This window comes from Dermacentor silvarum, chromosome 9 (assembly GCF_013339745.2).
Source record: "Dermacentor silvarum isolate Dsil-2018 chromosome 9, BIME_Dsil_1.4, whole genome shotgun sequence".
NCBI lineage: Eukaryota > Metazoa > Arthropoda > Arachnida > Ixodida > Ixodidae > Dermacentor > Dermacentor silvarum.
In genome coordinates this window covers 79,868,264-79,887,072 of record NC_051162.1, presented here as the reverse complement: position 1 = coordinate 79,887,072, position 18,809 = coordinate 79,868,264, and the positions used below count along the sequence as shown (strand labels likewise).

Below are 18,809 nucleotides of genomic sequence, written 5' to 3'. Positions count from 1 at the left end.
TCTTTCCGAGGCTACAACGATCGAGAAGACGCTTGAAATGCGCGTCAGGCAATATAACCGCCGTGCCCTGACCAACTACGCCGACGCTCAAGCGCTAGGCGCCGACGACCTGCGCGAGAAGATCAGAGCGGTCGTTCGCGAGGATCTGCATAAGCTCTTTCCCAGGTCGCAGCCTCACGTGGCATCTATCGCCGACGTCGTCAAAGACGAAGTTCAGCGCTCACTTGCAGTTCCCGATGCGCAGCCACAATCGCCGCAACCCCAGCCGGAAGCGCTGACCTACGCCGCCGTCGCCCGTCGTCAAGGCCCCCCTCCGCGCTCGCGCCAGGGCCCCGTAACGCCGCAGTTCCGTCGTCCACCGCCGCCGCCGTCAACACGCCCGCCCGTCACCCAGCGCAGCTACCAGAGGAAGACTGACAATTGGCGCGCCCCCGACCACCACCCGCTCTGCTATCACTGCGGGGAAGCCGGCCATGTCTACCGCCGATGCCCATACCGCGAGATGGGCCTACGAGCGTTCGCCGTCAACGCGCCACGTCCACAGCTTGGCGAGCGACCACGCGACATCGCTGACTACCTCGCCGGAGCCCAGTGGCAACCACGACGACCATCACGCTCGCCGTCACCAGGACGTTACCTGTCACCGCAGCGCCGACCATACACTGGCCCAGCCCGGGGCCGGTCCGTGAGCCCCTATCCGGGAAATTAAAGGCAGCAACCGATGGAGGTGCGGTTGCTGTACGACGCAATTCCGAAGATCCGCCGCCGCCGACGAAGATTCGAGAATGATCACGACGAATTATCAGCACGCCACCTGGCAAGAGTCTTGACGACAACACTTCGCCGCCGAAAAAAGACCTTGTGACGCGACGTAGCAGCAGCAGAGCAAGCCGACGCAGCCGTGATCCGACGCCACGAATTAACCGCAACTCCAGACCCCGGTCTACCGATCTAGACGTGCTAATCGATGGTCATAACGTCACCGCTCTCGTCGACACTGGCGCCGATTATTCCGTCTTCAGTGGCGCGTTCACCGCCAAGTTGAAGAAGGTGAAGACGGCCTGGCAAGGAGCCGATATCCGGACAGCGGGAGGCCACCTAATAACGCCGGCTGGAATCTACACAGCGCGAGTCACGGTCAATAACCGCACTTACCCGGCGAGCTTCGTAATCCTGCAGCACTGCTCCAGGGATGTCATCCTAGGCATGGACTTTCTAAACCAAGACGGTGCAGTCATCGACTTACGGTCTAATTCGATAACGCTTTCAACGTACAACGCGATGCCACCGGATAGAAACATCAGTTACCATGCCTTGAATGTGCTAGAAGAACAAGTCACCATTCCGCCTCGCTCCAGCGTAATGATTTCCGTCGGTGCCGAAGTGCCTGCAGATGTGGAGGGCGTCAGCGAGGGCAATCATCACTTACTGTTTGATCGTGAAATTTGCGTCGCTAGAGGCATAGCTGAGCTACGTGAAGGGAAAGCGTGAGTGCTGCTCACGAACTTCAGCGACGAATACAAGCACATTAACAAAGACACAACGGTCGCCTACATCGACGAAATAGTACAAGCCAGCAGTGCTTTTGCCTTCACGGATTCTAGTGCACCTGCAACGAAGACTATAGTACTTGAATCAACTTTCGACGTCAATCAGAACCTTCCCTGGCATAAGAAAGAACAGCTAAAAGCTCTGCTCCTGCAATACAAGGACTGCTTCTCGTCGTCGTCAAAAGTTCGACAAACCCCGGTCGCCAAGCACCACATCATAACCGACGAATATGTCCGCCCACTCCGCCAGAGCCCGTACCTGACTTTCGGTGCGCGAACGCGAGGCCATAAGGCAACAAGTCGACGAAATGTTACGCGACGACATCGTCCAGCCGTCCAAGAGTCCGTGGGCGTCCCCCGTGGTGTTAGTGAAGAAGAAGGATGGAACCCTACGTTTCTGCGTCGATTATCGTCGCCTCAACAAAATAACGAAGAAGGACGTATACCCTCTCCCACGGATTGACGACGCCTTGGATCGACTCTACAACGCAAAGTATTTTTCGTCGATGGACCTCAAAACCGGATACTGGCAAATCGAAGTCGACGAGAGAGACCGGGAGAAGACTGCATTTATAACACCAGACGGACTGTTCGAGTTCAAGGTCATGCTGTTTGGTCTTTGCTCGGCACCTGCAACTTTCCAACCGGTGATGGATACAGTACTGGCAGGCTTGAAGTGGCAGACTTGCCTCGTCTATTTGGACGACGTCGTTGTGTTTGCCTCAAGCTTCGAGGAACACCTCCGGCGCCTTGAAACAGTTCTTCAAGCTATCAAGACCTCTGGACTCACGTTGAAGCCAGAAAAGCGCCGCTTCGCATACGAGGAACTCTTGTTTTTGGGCCATGTCATCAACCAGTCTGGAGTGTGCCCTGACCAACAGAAAACAGCGGCCATCACTGACTTTCCTCCGCCCGAAGACAAGAAGGCAGTGCGTAGATTTCTTGGCCTGTGCGCCTATTACAGGCGCTTCGTCAAGGATTTTTCACGGATCGCCGAGCCACTGACGTACCTCACGAAGGCGACGTCGAGTTCAAGTGGGAGACGCCGCAAATCGAAGTATTTGAAGAACTGAAGCGACGCCTGCAATCACCGCCCATTCTTGTGCATTTCGACGAAAACGCCGATACCGAAGTCCACACCGACGCAAGCCGCGTAGGACTCGGCGCCGTGCTTTTGCAGAGGACTGACGGAATAGAAATGGTTGTAAGTTACGCTAGCCGGTCGCTATCGAAGGCGGAATTAAATTATTTCACAACAGAAAAGGAGTGCCTTGCCATCATCTGGGCTACATCAAAGTTTCGCCCCTACCTCTATGGCAGGCCCTTCAAAGTTGTGAGCGACCATTACGCCTTGTGTTGGCTAGCTAACTTGAAGGATCCTTCAGGTTGCCTCGCACGATGGAGTCTGAGACTTCAAGCATTCGACATCACCGTCGTCTACAAGTCCGGCCGAAAGCACTCTGACGCCGACTGCTTGTCTCGCGCCCCCGTCGAACCACCACCACAGGACGACCAGGATGGCAACACTTTCATGGGACCCATCAGTGCCGACGAATTCGCCGAACAACAGCGAGCCGACCCGGAACTAAGGAGCCTTGTAGACTACCTGGATGGCAAGACCGTCACTGTGCCGAAGGTGTTCAGGCGAGGATTAGCGTCGTTTTTCTTGCAAAACGATATTCTCCTAAAGAAGAACTTTTCGCCTCTCCGAGCCAACTACCTCCTCGTGGTACCCTCAGCATTGCGTCCAGAGGTTCTGCAAGCTCTCCATGACGACCCAACGGCTGGACACCTCGGTTTTTCCCGCACGCTCGCGAGGATACAAGAAAAATGCTACTGGCCTCGCCTCTCTGCCGACGTCGCATATTACGTAAGGACATGCCGAGACTGTCAGCAACGCAAGACACCACCGACAAGGCCAGCCGGGCTTCTACAGCCGATCGAACCACCTCGCCGACCATTCTAGCAGATCGGGATGGACTTACTTGGGCCTTTTCCGACGTCGACGTCCGGGAATAAATGGATCGTCGTAGCTACGGACTACCTCACCCGCTACGCCGAAACAAAAGCCTTGCCCAAAGGCAGTGCCGCCGAGGTAGCCCGATTCTTCGTTGAGAACATTCTCCTGCGTCACGGTGCTCCAGAAGTCCTCATCACCGACAGAGGCACGGCCTTTACGGCAGAACTAACTCAAGCCATCCTGCGATACAGCCAGACAAGCCATCGCCGGACCACCGCCTAGCACCCGCAGACGAATGGCCTCACCGAGCGTCTAAATAAGACCATCGCCGACATGCTGGCAATGTACGTCGACGTCGAATACAAGACGTGGGATGCCATCCTTCCGTACGTGACCTTCGCATACAACACGGCCGTGCAAGAAACGACGCACATGGCGCCGTTCAACCTGGTCTACGGAAGGAACTCGGCAACGACGCTTGACGCCATGCTACCGGACGTCACCAATGAAGAAAATCTCGACGTTGCCACCAATTTGCAGCGTGCCGAAGAAGGTCGACAGCTATCCCGCCTGCGCATCAAGAACCAGCAGAGGACCGACAGCCGACACTACAATCTTCGACGACGCTACGTCAAGTACCAGCCCGGCGACCGTGTTTGGGTCTGGACTCCGATACGCCGGCGAGGACTTAGCGAGAAACTGTTACGACGCTATTTCGGACCCTACAAGATTATCCGACGGATTGGCGCACTGGACTATGAGGTCGTGCCAGACGGCATTTCGCAGTCACAGCGGCGCCGCGCACGACCCGAAGTCATCCACGTGGTGCGTCTTAAGCCTTGCTACGCGCGCTGACGAACTTAGGTACTTCGTTGATTTGTTGTTTTTATTGTCTTTATTACGCGTGGTTTATGTTTTCGGATTCGTGTTGGTTAGTAGCATCGGGAAGATGTTTTTTTAAGAGGAGGGTATTGCCACGTGTACTTGTTTATGTTTCACCAGTGACAGCTCTTCACCGGTTCACAAATGTTAACCGTTATCGCACGGCGCAGGACGCGTCTGCATGTATCGGAAGTTTCTCGAACATTATCGATGCTTCTTTCTGTTGTCTGTATTCACCGACGCTTATGTTATGAGATTGTATGACCGACGCGAATTGTCTAGAACTTTCTGGAAGACACGCGGGCACCAGGGAATAACCTGGAACATTCGATGACTCATGTATAAAAGCCAACGCGTTTAGCCGCTGATCAGATTTCGACGATCGCCAACTGTGTTCGCCGCTTTCGTTGTGCTTCGCGCGCAGCTTGCTTTTGTGGGCACAGGTTCGCCCAATAAAGAATAAGTTTTGTCATACACAATATTGCGACTGTTTACTTCAGCGTCACTACTACGTGACAATATACTTAATGTCATCCTTGAAGCACCTTATGCTTGGCTTCAGTTGAGTGAACGTAGTCTGCAGCAGAGCTCTCAAGAGCAGGAGTCGACACTAGTGCAATGGTACGGTCGACACACATCATCAAGAACATAAACAAATAAGGGCGTTGTTTGCTCATATTAGTTCCATATTACCCCACACTGTTGCGACCATTACTTCACTCAGCAAGCGGAACAACTATTAATATGATGAGGTTGCATACTCCCGCAATCGGTGGTTCCATCCGCCGGTACGTGCTTGATGGAGGATAGATAAAGGAACAGAACATTGAAAATGTGATTTAACTTTCTTTATTACGAAGCGTAATAAAGCACGTTAGAAGTATTCTTCAATAACACGTGTATCGTCCAAAGAAGTGTTTAATGATCCCGGGACAATTGCAACAATCCGGACCCGGGTTACCTCGTTCACGGCTCTGTTAAACATAGGTCAATGATTTATTTCGCAGGTAGACATTTTTCGCATGTCTTCACAACAAGAATAAAATTAAACAAACACTACTAATAAAATAAAATATTCCGACAATTCTCGCATGCCAAACGTTCTTTTGATACCGTCGCTGCAGCCGGTTTCACCACCCTATGTTTTTACTGCTGATCATCGACGAGCAAACGTCAACCAAAATGTCAACGCAAAGAATCTGCAACAAACATAACACATCGATAGTAAGCCATCCTTATGTGTCATCCGTCAGGCTAGACTTGAAACTTTCGGTGCGTTGTCAATGGCACTATGCTCGACAGCCGCTCAGGAACGCGCTCTTTCGTTCTCTGTTTTTATCAAGAGAATGTCAAGCATTGGCGAAACACCTGCCAAGGGACTCGTGAGCGCTGTTCTCAGCGCAAGCCCACCATGCGGACGCCACGTAGGGAGTGAAAGTTATTCACATTTCTGACAAGGGTGCATCTTCGACAGAGGTCCAGTTTTAGAGTGGAATAAATTTATGCAGATTCCACGTACTGTGGAAATTGAATTTATGCGAAGCTTTTTGCAGATAGCTGGCTGTGGCGTCAACGCTGCGGTGAGCCTCACCCAGCCTCACCCAGCTCTTTGACTCTCTCGATGAGTTCGAGCAGGCGTTCACTGTTGACCTCACTACATGCTGAGGATGAAAAAGAGCGTTATCTTGTCTAGCTGCTCGATAATTGGGAACCGGCTCCTCGTCATTTGTGCCCAGTACAACGCCATCTCGAGCTGCTCAAGTAAACCTCCGAGGAAAGCTTCGCGCACTTTTCGACGAAGCTGGGGCCCTCTAAAATTTCCTTTGTTAGCGTCAATAGCTGAGGTCATCGATCCGAGTCTTTTAATGACACTTTCATGCTGCAGTTCGGCGCTACGTTGTTGTACATAGACTTCATGTGCTGCAAGAAGAAGCAAGGCCTCTACGGGTGATTAAACGGCCTGGTAAAAAATTCGTCGGCCCTTCCGCTCCGTGAAGATAGGTAACCAACGAAGCTGATACGTGCGGCTCCGGTGTTTATCACTGGGTTAATACCGAGGGTTCTATAAAGTATTTCTCAATTATGAAGTTACACACACGTTCGGCTGCGACGGAGAGAATGGCGTCACAGACGGCATGCCCGCAGTCCTCCGTTATCGCTTGCGTTCAATATCTCGAGTTTGCTCGGCGGCATGGTTAGCATTCGCCCACCATTGCCGCTTGTGATTCTTCGAAATTAAATTGCTGAAAAATAAACCTGTCTGTTACGTAAGACAATAAATGGCTCATACCCCCGGAAGCAATGGCTACTACCCACGTAAACGCGGCCTGCCCACTACGACGACAGAACAGAAGTGAAATTCTACGCTGGAATGATTAGCGGCAACGCAGCCAGCTGTGGAAGCAGGCGACGATGATCAACGCGGGAGAGTGGCACGAGCGCGTGCCGAACACGAGCACGAGCCAACGAGCCAGCTGCAGAAGAAGACGACGTCACTCGAGCCAATGCTGGTGATGATAATTTTCTCTACGCAGGGGACTTCGCCTAAACATATGCGATTTCGCCTAGATATTTAAAGCTTCGCTTTAAAACGAGAAGGGCCGTGGATGTCTGGTGCAATTGTGGGGAGAAATGAAAAGACGGCGCGTTGCTATGTGCTGTTCGGTAATCAACGCTCTTGGGAAGCTTGCTTTTGAATCGCTATTCGTACGGAGCAAACCACCACCCGGTGTTCCGGTGGCGAGATGCTCAAATCTAGGGAGCCTACATGCAACGTTGCATGTAGGCTACCTACCCGAATCTTCTTACGCGCACCGCCTGGCTCAAGCGCAGATAGGACGCGAGAATCAGAGGCGAGTGCCGGATGACGAAGCTCGAATAACGACGATGCAGAGACTGCAGCGGCATCGTGAACACGACCGTATACCTAGCGGCTCAACGTGGTAGGCAACGCAAATACCGCGGCGTAGATGGATGGATGGATGGATGGATGGATGGATCGATGGATGGATGGATGGATGGATGGATGGATGGATGGATGGATGGACGGATGGATGGATGGATGGATGGATGGATGGACGGACGGACGGACGGACGAACGGACGGACATTGCGCAACTACCAAGCGCAATGTTGGCTTCCACGGATACGGTGGCAAAACGCGTTCCAATTCTTTGCATAAACTTCGTGTGCGAATAGGGTATGGCATCACATCCTTATTAGCGCCTTAGCATCAGGACTTTCAAAGTGGAGAAAAGTGGACGGACGGACGGACGTGTCGCTGCTAAGTATTGCCCGAGGCATGACGCAGGCGGGCTATTCCAGCATCATGGGCGTCTGGTGGGTGTCGGGACTGGAAGATTCGTCACTTCGACGTCCCCTCCAGTGTTGGTGCTGCACTGGCTCCCACCGACAGTCGTTCGCCTCCCGAACTTTGACTCCCGACCTAGCCAACGCGTCTTACCTGCGTCTCGTCTCAGCTTCGTCTACCTCTGACGAAGTATAGCCACTCCTCCTGGTCTTCTCCACTGCACGAGCGACACCAGCCACCTTGTGTTCGACGCTTGAGCGCCGAAACACATCCTTCTTGGTAATCTGGTTGAGGTGGCGGTAGTCTACAGAGAATCTCCAGCTATTGTCCTTCTTTTTCACAAGTACGACCGGAGAGGCCCAAGGACTGCATGAGGTTTCAATTATGCCTTTGCCCAGCATTTTCTCCACTTCCTGTTGGATGACAGCACGCTCCGGAGCTCACACACGGTAAGTCCGTCGGTGAATAGGACTCGCATCGCCGGTATGAATGCGATGGGTGACGACGGAAGTCTGGCGCAAAGGACGGTTGCCAAAGTCAAAGATATCCTGGTAGGAAACCAGCACGCGGCGAAGGGCAGCGGACTGTGCCGGAGCGAGGTCTCCTGATATCATGCGGGCGAAGTGGTCGCAGGACGAACCTGACTGCGATGACGGCGGTGAAAAATCCGGTGGAGGTTCTGTGGTCAAGGCAGAAACCGTGTGGCCGGCCAATGGGGTCAGATGAGCGAGTGATATGCCGCGAGGAAGAACTTGCGTCGACTAGCCAAAATTGAGGATGGGAAAGGCGGTGCCGTTGTTTGTAACTGTCACCACCGTATAGGGGAGCGCGACGTTGCGTGTCATGGCGACCTCAGGAATGGGGCAGGCAACGGGTAGGGGCGGAAAGGCTGAAAGCTGGACGTATATTGCGGCTTGCGGAGGCAGTCGAATAAACTCGACGGAGCGTAGGCGGGGTGGGCCGGCATCGACATTGTCGGGGCACGAAGGAAGTTCTAGCCGGGGAAGGCCCGCGGAGCAGTCGATAAGGGCAGCGTGTGTGGACAGAAAGTCGATTCCCAAGATGAGGTCATGGGGGCACTGTTCTAGAACAGCAAAAATAACAGATGTGTGGCGACCAGAAATAGTGATGCGTGCAGTGTAAATGCCAAGTACGGCAGGTGTACTCGCGTCGGCTACTCAGAAGGTAGGTGAAGTCGCGGGCGCCAGGAATTTCTGGAGGCAGCGCCGGAGGCTTGAGCTCATTACAGAAATTTGTGCGCCGGTATCAACAAGAGCGGTAACTGTCACACCATCAACCAGAACTTCAAGAAGGTTGCATCGGGTATAAGGGACAATCAGAGGATTTTCAGGCCGGGTCGTACATGCAGCGTCACCTCCGGGGGCTGCACTGGCTAGTTTTCCGAGAGGCGGCCAAAGGGAGACCGAGAGCGGCGAGGTTGGGGCGAGCGGGACTGACGGCGCTGGGGCGATGGTGAGCGGCGGATTCGGTTTTCCCTAGGAGGACGTTCAGCAATTGAGGCCTCAGGATGGAACGACGGGGCATATGGTGCACGGTCCGGGCGATTGTAAGTGTTTGGTCGATAGGACGTGGGCCAGCGGCTGCGGCAATGGCGGGCGATGTGTCCAATCCTAGAGCACGTGAAGCAGATGGGCCGGTCATCAGGTGTGCGCCAATCGGCTGGATTTCGATAACGTGGCCTGAAGGTCGTGTTCGGTCTTGCAGCCGCGACGACAGGGGCGACCGGGTTGGTAGCAGCATGACCGTTATCAAAGGTGGGTAAAATGCCCATATTCGCAACCTCTTGGCGAACAACGGCCTGAATTAGCGAAATCGGAGCCAGGTTGTTGCTTTGCATACCGCCATGAGGGGTAACGGGTGCCATGGCCTCGAGTTCTCGACGGACGATCCTGGTGACGTTTCCTGGAGCTTGCGCTTGCCGAAGCGTGGCTAAACCTTCGCAAGAGGACGTGGCAGCCGTATTGGGAAGTCGGTCGAAGCGGTGAGTGATACGTTGACTTTTGGCCAGCTCAAAACGACGACATTCAGCGATGACCGACTCCACCGTTGAGCAGTTCTTACACAGTAGCAGATTGAATGCGTCATCGGCTATGCCTTTCAGTACGTGGCCCACTTTGTCCACTTCAGGCATGTCCTTGTCGACCTTGTTGCACAGAGACAACACGTCCTGAATATACGAGATGTACGGCTCCGTGGACGTCTGAGCACGAATTGCGAGCTCCTGCTTGGCCGCTAGTTGTCGTGCATACAAAGCTTACATAAGGCCATTACTTGAGTACGCCTGCCGTGTGTGGGATCCGTCCTATTCTGTACGAATTAAAGCGTTGGAACGCATACAGTCTAGTGCTGCAAGGTATATCCTGGGGCGGCAAAATCGGTTTGATAGTGCAACGGAATTAAAAAAATTATCACAGTTTCGCCCTAAGGGCGAAGCAATGAATGCGATAGCAACACAGCAATGTCATACGAAGTAAGGTGAGCGGCTTTGGTAGCAATATGAATTGTAGTAAACATGAGCTGATTAATTAAGCAGGTGTGCTGTGGCGTAAGTAGACCGACATGAAGAGAGACTCGATGACCACGAGAAGGCGCGTGTGAAACGGTGGTGTTGATGAGAAGCGCTTCCCGTGGGCAACGCGTGCGAAGGGACACACCTGTAGCTCTGCACTGCCGATCCGGGCAGCATTGCATGTGTAGCGTGCGTTGGAAAATGTGGCCCGGCTATTACTAACTAAATGAACAAGCGTGGTGTGAGCGCGCACAAACAAACGTGAATAGATCACACTGAATGACTGCAGACAACGACTGTCAAAACGCTGGCAGCAAGCGCATATATACGCCGCAGTGGCGAAGGTACGTGCGGTCTATCGCTTCAACGGAAACTGAGCGGCGAATGCACGGCGCATAAAGGTCAGAGCCGTGGGGAGATAAGCGACGGTGCGAGCGAGCGACGAGCGCGGTGGTTGGCAGAGTAAAAGTGCGCACCTCCCCCCCCCCCCCCCCGCTCCTTTTGGCGCTGGCTTCCCGCTTCCTTGCTTGCGCGTGGGAGAGATAAGAGACTGTGCGGACGAGCGACGGGCGCGGTTGTTGGCAGAGAAGTGCCCCCCCCCCCCCCCTGCTCCCTCCGGCGCTGGCTTTCCGCTTCCTTGCTTGCGCGTGGGAGATTGAGTGCGTTCGCTCTCCGTGATAGCGCGCGTCCCCGCACGCTGCCTCTGAGGCATACAGCGCGCGGCGAAGATTTTATCTATACGGAACCTCACGGCGACAGCGACGCCGACGGCAGAAATCCGGTTGAAGTGTCCATATAATTGCTATCGGAATAAAAGAAATCTAGGATGGACTCCTCTAAGCGAACAGCGCAAAAATCTTGGCCTCAAGCTTTTTTACGCTATATGTAATAATAAAACTGGAATAAAGGCCTCGTCATATCTGCGTCCTCCATATTACTTGTCCACCCGAAGAGACCATGTGTTCAAGGTTCGGGAGTAGGCCCCCAGGACTAACCTATTTAAGTTTTCTTTCTTTCCGAAGACCATATCGGAGTGGAATTTGTTACCGGCTGAGGTTGTGAGCCAAAACTCTGTCGATTTGTTTTATTCTGTATTATGCCCCTCGCAATAATGCCAATGGCGCTGTGAGTTTCGTTTGAATAAAGAATAAAAGAAAGATAATGAAGCCAAGGAAAGCATGAGGGAGGGTATTTATAATATAATGGAGCGTTTGGTATAAGCGCTCTACGACTAATGACAGACGCAGCAATTTAGCCAGCAATTGCGAAACCAGCACAAAGCTTGCAGTGCCGAATCGTCTTCTTTCTGCGTGGGCAGTACACTCTGCTGGTCTTCTTCTTCCCGGAAATGCTGGTCTTCTTCCCCTCCGGAAAAGAGTCATGCTGGCGATTGATGGGCAAAGCATCACTGCAGAGCCATAGTAAGACTTTATCCGGTCTACATGCACAATCCCACGCCCTCGGCGCCGTTGATCTACGGAAGGCTCAAGCCGCTCTACCGCGTAGTTCATGGGCGAGGTTAGCTTGACAACACGGTACGGGCCATGGTACTTCGGACGATGTTTCGTCGACTGACTGGGGCTAGCTGAAGGAATCCAGAGCAGCACAAGTGAGTCGGGAGTATACGACGCTGAACGCTGCTGACCAGCAGTGGTGAGACATCGGTCAATCTGGCGACACTATTCAGCGTGTTTAGCAGCTTCGGAAAGTGTCGTCGACTCACCTACGTCAGGTTGGTAAGGAAGTATGGTGTCTAACCTGCAGGAGGGCTCGTGTCCACATAGCAGGAAGTAAGGAGCGAATGCAGCCGTGGTCTAGGTAGCAGTGTTATGGGCGTACGTCACAACGGAAAAAACAAGGTCCGAGTCTGATTGATCGGAAGTGACGTACATTGCTGGCATATCGCCCAATGTTCGGTTAAATCGTTCTGTCATGCCATTCGTTTGAGAATGGCAGGCCATGGTGGTCTGGTGAACGACGTTGTATTCTTTTAGAATTGCTTCGACGACGTCGGACAGCAATAAACGTCATCGTTTGCTAAGCGGCTCACGTGGTACGCCATGCCGCAGAATGACGTCGTGCAAAATGAAAGAACCAACGTCACTACCGATGCAGATCGCAATGATGAAGTCTCTGCGTAGCGCGTTAGGCGATCGATGGCAGCGATTATTAATCGGTCGCCAGCAGGGTTGATGGGAAGGGTTCCATACAAATCAACGCCTATGTAGTCCATGGGGCGCGCAATACAAGACAGTGGTTGCAAAGGAGCACGGAAACCGCAAGAGAGATTCTTGCGGCCCTGACAACCGACGCAGAAACGGACGTAGCGGAAGACGAAGCGGTACATTCCGCGCAAATAGTAGCGGAGTCGGAGGCGGGTGTTAGTCTTCTACACTACGGCACCCTGTGGGTTAGCGTGGAAGGTGGTGCATATGTCTGTGCGTAAATGTCGCGAAATAACCAAGAGCAATTTGCGTCCGTCGAAGAGATAGTTGCGATGGTCGAGCAAACCGTCACGAAGAATGAAATGATGCGCTTGGCGGTGCATTTCTCGAGGGACAGCAGGCGACGTTGGTTCACGCTGAAGGTCCAAAAGGTAAGCAATTCAGGGGTCCTTCCGTTGCTCCAGGTGCATGTCGGTGACGCCGAGTGATGGTGCGTAATAGAGGGACACAAACAGGGATACAGCACCAGATGGGAGAGCCGACAGGAGAGGGGAACAGAGCGTTTGAGAATTTTACCAGCCGAGGTGTTTAAGCTCTTGGTTGCACCGCGTAGTGCGAACGAAAACTGCTCCTAGTGATGACGTCACCACGCGTTGCCTAGCCCCCACCTCATGGAGCGGCGTGTGCTTCGCCTCCTCTCCGTGCCGTACACATGTTGCCTTGACATGGGAGGTTAAGGAAAGGGAAGGAGAGCATGCACGTGGCGCGCTATGCTCGAGAGAGAGAAAGATAAAATTAGAGAGAGAGAGAGAGAATACATTGTAGCAGCACCAACGAGGCAACACGCAGAGCTGCTGCCGACGCCGTCCGCGTTTCCCCGCGTTTGCGCCGAACGCGCTCGGTGTCCCTGACTGCAGCAGGCGCCTCTGGCGGCGGCTCGGCAGGTTTCAACCAGCGATGCCCCGGAATACATTTAGAATACTATGCCTAACAGCACTTATCATTGCCTAGCAAACTTAGCCAAACCTAGCAAAACCTGGAAGAAGCTAGGTCGATCAGCAGCTCCGCTGTTCACTCCAGCCCTGCACCACTAGTGCAAGCGGCCGAGATTTTTTTTTTGCGTGCGGAGCAGTAACTGACGGGCATGTCGTACTTCTGAAGCCAGAGTGCCCAGTGAGCGAGACGACCTGATGTATCTTTCAAACAGGGGAGCCAGGATAACGCATTGTGGTCTGTACCCACGTCGAACGGGCGGCCACAAAGGCAAGGACGAAACTTCCCTATGACCTATATGATGGCTATGCACTCCTTGTCCGTAACGGAATAATTGGATTCGGCTTTGGTAAGCGCACAGTTGGCACGAGACGACGTACTCGTAGAATCCACGTTCACGGAGGGCAAGCAAAGCGCCGAGGTCGACACCACCAGCGTCTGTGTGAATTTCATTTGGGGCGAGAGGGTCGAAATGTCGCCGCATTGGCGGTAACTGCCGTGCTCCCTATTTGCGCTCAGCCGTGCTCCCTCAAGGGCTGCAGAAGATAGCGTCAACCTTTCCCTTTCCACACGAACCACTTACTACTACTACTACTCCCTATTTGGCAGCAGAAATAAGCGTCATTTTCTTCTTCAATAAAATCACTACTACTAAGAAGGCGTCGGAGTTTGGTGAATGTATCGTCGCATGCTCGTGACCACGCTGAAAGGACGCGGCTGCTGCAGAGAATGTCAGTCAAAGTCGCTATAATTGATGCGAAGTGTCGGATCAAACGTGAAAAATATGAGCAAAAGCCACGGAAGCTGCGAATGTCTTTCATTGTCCTCGGTTTAGGGAACGCAGCAGAAGCACGAAGTTCGTGGAATCCGGAAGGGCACTATCTTGGGAGACATCACGCAGAATAAGCAGCTTTTGTGATTCAAAGCAACAATTCTTTAAACTTACCTCTAGGCCAGCGGAGCTGAGGCAAGTGAGGAAAGTTTCTTGGCGTTGTAGATGTGTCGCAAAGTCATGTGAAAAGATCAAAATATCGTCCAGGTACCAGAGCACGTCTGCATCTTGAGGCCGCGAAGGATGTTGTCTATCATGCGTTTAGAAACCATAGGCGCTTGCAGAGCCCAAATGGCCTCACATTGAACTCATATTGTGACGGGGATAATAGCAGGTGAAACAAAAGGAAAAATGTATTATCGGAATACATACAGAGTGAAGCCGCAATGGCGGAACACCAACGACACGAGCCCTTCTTCGATCATCTTTATCCCCTTGCTAGCGCCTTCTCCAATGTAGAAGAATAGCTTGTAACATATGAACCCCCGCCGGTGGGAGCGCCGTCTCGGCGCTAAGGGAAGGGAAGGGTTGTTGTCGGAGAAGTGGCACTTCATACGGGTGACGTGAACGATATCACTAGGTGGTACGGACGATGGCGAGCTACCGTTCACCGGGGTGTCTCGTATGTGACTTTACTGAGATGATAACAAACATTATAGGGACCAAAGTAGCGAGAGAGAAGCTTTAAAGACAAGTCCACGGGGCGGGACGGCAACCAAAGAAGGATCAGGGAACCTGGAGAGAAGTGAATGGTTCTGTGGCGGCTTTTATAGCGGGCCTTTCGGGATATATGTGAGGCAGAGAGACGATGCCGTGCCATCTGGCGACCTGTTTGAGGCCTAGTAGCAGCATCGTGGGCGTACTCTATAGGAGCGTCGGCAGCTGTTGGCTTGAGAGTCTCAATGGGAAGCTCAGAAACTCAGAAAATGCCGATTGCTTGTGCTGAAGAAAACTGAAGAAAAGATTATCAGCGTTCTAACAGGGCACCTTGACAGGAATTTACCCCATACGCAATACAGCAGACACGCCGTTTGAGTGGACCTTACCAGAAAAATAAGTGTAGGGCTGATAATGTCAGGTTTTGCAACTCAATAAAATAGTGTTTTCGAACGTTCCAAGCCCAATTGAAGTAACCTATCTGTAGCTGAAGAGTTTTCGCTTGCTGCTTGTCAGGCTCCCAAAAAGTTAACTATGTTCGCCAAAGCGTTACCTGAGTCACCTGTTTTCCAGCTTCGATATGACAGGCTCTTTGTAAATTTTAGGGGCTAGCGGGATAATAATTTGCAAGTTTTCCGGAATTTTGAAAAATCTCCCGTGGCAGATAGCATTATTCTTGTCCTTGAGTTGGATCATTTAAAGAGGCGGACATTACTAACTGGAGAAATCAAAACACATTCAACTAAATAGAAAATTCACTAATTAACTTCCTAATTTACTACATTAGTGTAGATATTGCAATTTGCGAATTGTCGCCAATGAATTTGCAAGCGATATCCACTTGAAGTTATTCTCAACGTGACACCAGTTTCGAGATAATCTTTCCCAAAGTGTGAGACAGAATACGTGGGCGATCTAATTGATTTTGTGCTTCAGTGCAAAAAAAAGCGTTTTGTTAAAATAGTCGCCGTTTCGCCCGAAAAACGAAGAATCGATTGCGATAGCAAATTAGTGGACAGCTATAGAAAGTAAGGATAGTAGTTTTGTCGGCCTTATAAAACTAAATTGACAAGCATAGTGTCACGCGCGCACACGCAAACATAAGCGCATCTCACTCGATGACCACGGAAGCCAGCCGTCAGAATGCCGGAGTGAGTCAGCGTAGCAGCAGCAGCGAGCGAATTTAGCTTCGTGCCGGAGCTCTCACCAACGTGATCTTAGTCGCGAAAACACAGGGAAGGCAGACTCTGCCGCCGCCGCAGGCGACTTTCAAGATACATACAGCGGCGCGGGCAGGAGCTCGCTGCACAGAACACGCCCTCCCCCTACTCCCGGAGCATTCCATTCCGGCGGGACCGCGCGGCCGCAGTAAAGCGTGGTTCCCTCCACCCCCCCCCCCCCCCCGGGAGACATCCCGCCCGGCGGGAGTGCGCGGCCGCAGTAAAGCACGCCCCCCTCCCCCCCCCCCACCTCTCTACCCTCCCTCCTGAGCGTTGTGCGTGACAGGAAGACTGCGCGTTTCCCGCCCTTGTTTGTGCGAGCCGCGATTCCCAGCTCACCGTCGCCTGCTTTCACTCGCACATACAGCGTACGGCGCGGGGTGCCGATTTTATCCCCCTTGGACTTTATACCGAAACTCACGGCGACGGCGACACCGACGGCAGAAATTCACCGAGAGTGTCCATATAATTGCTATCGCAATAAAATAATGATGACTAATCGAACAAACTGCTGAAACGCATAACCGCAGATGTAGAGATGCCTTCTGTATCAAACGTATCATGTTTTCGTTTATAACGCAGAACCTTTTGTTTCAAGCCAATGGCGGTCTTTACGATAATCAAATCTTGATTTATAGAAGCACTAACTTCAGAACAAGTCAGCGGTGGCGTCCAGTGCGGTAATGGGGAGCGGCCCCTTATCGACAGGAAAAGTAACTTTTTTATTTCTTAAGCATATCGCTGAAAATAGGCAGCGAAAAGCATAACCCGTCTGCCCATAACGCGTCAGCGGTAAAAATAAGGAGGTCACCAAAGGCAGATGTGACCTTGATGTGCAACAAAATGGTTTATCGCTCTTAGACATTAAAAACGTTCTATTTTGTTCGGTATAACGGTATATTGCAGATGTCTATATGGCGCTTCGTTACTTTGTGCATACGCGGACAAACTAACAAGTTCAGATACTAACGTCGATAATTTTATTCTCCTTGCGGTTTGTAGCACATTTATTTAGTATACTTTCGTTATCTTTATATCATTATGAACACTAAGATTCAGTCAAGTTGCAACTCTTTCCCCTGAAAGACCCGACAGTAAAATTGATCTCGAGTCAGTTGTCATTTAGCTTCGGCCAAATATCTATGAAAACTCTAACGGTAATTTGCTCTGTGGATAGTACCAGCAAATTAACTTACCTTTTTCTGACGTCGCAACTTCCCTACCAAGGGAGGAATTAATGTGATTCCTCCCTAAAACCCGAGAAGCGAACAAGAGACCAATGTGCTTTAACTAAAAAAAAGTAACATTAAACTCCCTCTGTAGTAGCAAGCCATTGTAAATGGTTTGCTTGCCGCATGCTTTAAACTCGCAGCCTGAAAACCAAGTAGCTCGCCCACGCCCGCGATTGGCTGCACCATGCACTGACGTAAACTATACGTTTCGGAAAAACACGTTTGGCCTTCTCTAATGGGGAGTATTTACTAAACCTCAAGGTGCGCTTGAAGGTCAACATTCTTCTGTTAATTTTGTCGTGATGTTCATCAACGTGAACTATGGAGGTGGACAAACACATCTTTATCTACCTGCACACTGTTTATTTCTGTTTAAGGTTAACATTCTTATATTAATCTTGTCGTGACATTATCCAGAAAAGGGCAAACGCCTGTTTACCCCAAGAGTTTCAAGCTATTGTATAGAAAACTTGAGCCATGGTTCCATGAAGTACTGAGTAGCTGCACTTCTGCTGATGCAGTATAGCATTTATTCCTATCAGGAAACGTTTCGTACTAGACAGCTCCAGTTCTGTGCACACGGTTTCTGGACGTCAGTAAACCGCCTACAGTTTCCAGACCAATCACCTGCCAACTCCGAAAAATAATTCAGGTGTTCACCTAGGTACAGCACTGAATTTTCTAGCATCCCAGCATAAAATACAATAACGAAATTACTAACATATTTTGAACGCAGAATTTTGAGTTGTACGCGGGTTACTTACGCATTTTTTTCCAAGATAAAACATAGTTGTACAGCCAAGATATATAGAGGGTGTTTCAGCGAACAATGGACAATATTTAACGGTTCCCTGTAGCACATAGCACAATTCTAGTTCATGAGTCGGTCTACTCCAAGAGACGAGCGTTACTTGAACAAAAAATTGACATGAATATTTGACTAAATAGCAAAAATTCACTAATTAAGTAATTAACTAATGAAGTTATGGCCCAAGTTGCAATTTACAAATTCTAGCCGTGGCATTCGCAAGGCTAGAATTGGAACGAATTTATAGGATGACACCAGTTTCTAGATAATAATTCCCGAACTTTGCGGAGAAATGAATTGGCGTTCCAGTTACTTTCTTAATAAACCGTCATTTTATGCATTTACTGTCAAAAGTAACTGGAAGGGCAATGCACTTCTCAGCAAAGTTCGGGAATTAATATTGTTACATTGTATCACTGCCAGCGGAAAACGAGGGAAGCAGGTCTCGAAAAAGAAGAGGACGGCGTTGCTCCTATGATTTCAACGGTCTTTGTACCTTTGCGATCATTTAAAACCCCTTTAACCTCTCCGAAGACCGTAAGAGATTGGTGGAGGGGCGGGGTAGGACAAACCCAATCATGGAAGCTCTACTCCCTGGAGTTCTTCGCAGCCGCCGCCTTGCCGGACTTCCACCTTCGCCGATGCAGATGATGTCGGAAGTCGAGCCCTAT

The 18,809-nt window shown here is 51.3% G+C and overlaps 1 long non-coding RNA gene across 2 annotated transcripts in view; it reads right to left on the bottom strand.

Annotated features, from left to right (window-relative positions):
• LOC119464803 (uncharacterized) overlaps positions 1 to 17,545 on the bottom strand; it is a 62,764-nt gene extending 45,219 nt beyond the window's left edge. For both annotated transcript variants that reach the window (XR_007463569.1, XR_007463570.1), the window contains exon 1: positions 17,295 to 17,545. This is a non-coding gene — a long non-coding RNA (uncharacterized LOC119464803). The remainder of the gene's footprint in view (positions 1 to 17,294) is intronic.
• Between the last annotated feature and the right edge of the window lie 1,264 nt (positions 17,546 to 18,809).